Raw genomic sequence first — 2,116 nt, forward strand, 5'->3', positions numbered from 1 at the left:
CCCCAGGCCCTCCTCCCCGGGGGGGCTGGAGCGTGCACGGGGGCTCCGGAGGGGCCGGGCTGGCCTCCTGCTCCCGTACGTAGGCAAGGGAATAAGCGACCCGGTTTCCCACAGGGATTTTGTATCCAATTGTGGACTGACTACTTTGACAATGGAGTAGAGGCATGTGCCAGCAGCTTTTGCCAAACTTTTAGGGCTATGGCTTCCCATGTGGAAATGGATGTTTTGGGGTGCTTTCTCACCAGGCTAACCCATCCTTGTCCCGTCAGGTCTCAATAAGTAGAAGAAGCTGAACAGCAGAGGAAGGTGAGGAAGTCCAGCAAATACTTCTCTCCCTCCTGCCTTCTCTCTCCCCTCTCTCCCTCCCTCTCTTCTTCCTTTTTCCTTCTCTCTCATCTTCAGAAGTCTCCCAGTGCTGGGAATTCACCTCTTGGTTATTGTGCCACTCTTCAGACATTTTCTAGAACATGCCCGGCAAGCCCAGTGAGCTGTAACAACACACTATCGCAACAGAAGAAGTAAGGAAAGGACATAAGCCAGGAAGGCACCAGCTTATATGTAAGCCACCGTGCTGTGTCCTGTGCATGTGAGCAGCGAGCACTGCCGCTGGTGTTACAGCTTGTAGGACAAAGCCACGTTGCTTAATTCAGTGGCACAAGAGGAGGGGAGAGTTTATTTGTCTTTAGTTCCTAAAAGCATTTCAGAATCACCAGTTCCTTTGATTTGTGCATGGTAATGTTGCACTTCTCCGTAAGTTTTCCCACAGCAGCTTGCACTCCAACTGGCAACGCGTGCAGGATTTCAGTCCAATTTTCAGATGGCTCTTCCTGCCTATCACTGTTGTCACAAAGCCCTTCTCAGATGAGCTGAAGCCAGATCACCTGCTGGGGAAAATTCCCTTTGGTATACTGCCTCCAGCACAGCTTTGCTCTCTTACACCAGCCCAGAGTCTGGCCTGTGCCATGCTACAACAACTTCCTATCCCATACTCCTCTTTTCAGACGGAGGCTCCTTTCCCCTTTTTCTTCCCTTTCCCAAAGCCTTTGGGAGCATCACATATGACATTTGGACAAAGCACAGCACACCCATCGAAGTAGAGGCACACTCCAGGCATGCAGCAGTGGAGTCAAGCCTCCCTCAGCCACTGCCTCCCCGGGTGGGCTTGGCCAAGTCACCATGCTTGCCTGAGCCTCCTCTCTCCTGCTTGTACGCCGGAGCATTTCCTGAGCCCACAGGGCCAGTGTAGCGTTGTAAGCCTGGGTAATTGTAAGGCCGGAAGAAATCCTTAGAAGGACAACATGGTGGAAACACAGCGTTATTCTAACGGCCATTTTTCTTTCTCACAAGACAACTAAAATCTGCAAAAGTAGCTACTTTCTGGAAGGCGCTACTGCCATGAGTAAGCGCAGAAACACGCCGCGCATTTGGATAGATGGGTAAATATGGATACATGGGGGAGAGAGAGCAGTGACAGCGAGGGCGCGTGAAGCTTTTAGCAAACACCGGTGCAGAATCTCTCAGCCCAAGAGCTGTCGTGATCCCGGCGAGAGGTGTGTCACGGTTTCCTGCCCCCGAGAGCACCCAGGCTTCCCGCAAGTGCTCGGGTGGATGTCTTGTCAGTGTCTCCTCCCGGCCACCTCACTGCGGCGGGAGGCACTGGGGAGGGAGTGACATTTCCATTCCAGTCATGAAATCTTCTTGGCATTGCTCCAGTCCCCTAGGAATTCCTATCGGAAATGCAAATGGCTGGGGTGGGGGGAAAGATCAGAGTTTGGGAGGGAATTACGCGAGCTTGCCATGCCTCGGTTTCTCCATCCCCCTGATGGGGGTAAGGCTGTTTCCAGGAGCCGCTGGGCGAGTGTTGCACGCCGATAGCTGTGGCGGAGCTGAAAGCTGCATCGTGTTGCAACGGTATTGCTCCTTATGGTGCCTTTCAACCCAGATTCTCACCGTAACTCCTACAAAAAAGGCAGCACTAGATTTTTTTTTAAATTGTTTGTCGGTGACTTTTTCCACACCATGCTAGTAACTCTGTGGCAGCAGAGATCTCCTTCCTCAGACCTCTCCCTAGTTTTGCACTAGGGGAAAAGAGGGCAAGGCCGAGCCGATCCTGCTT

The sequence above is a fragment of the Egretta garzetta genome, unplaced genomic scaffold (assembly GCF_000687185.1).
Source record: "Egretta garzetta isolate BGI_Z169 unplaced genomic scaffold, ASM68718v1 scaffold526, whole genome shotgun sequence".
In the NCBI taxonomy this organism is placed as follows: Eukaryota; Metazoa; Chordata; class Aves; order Pelecaniformes; family Ardeidae; genus Egretta; species Egretta garzetta.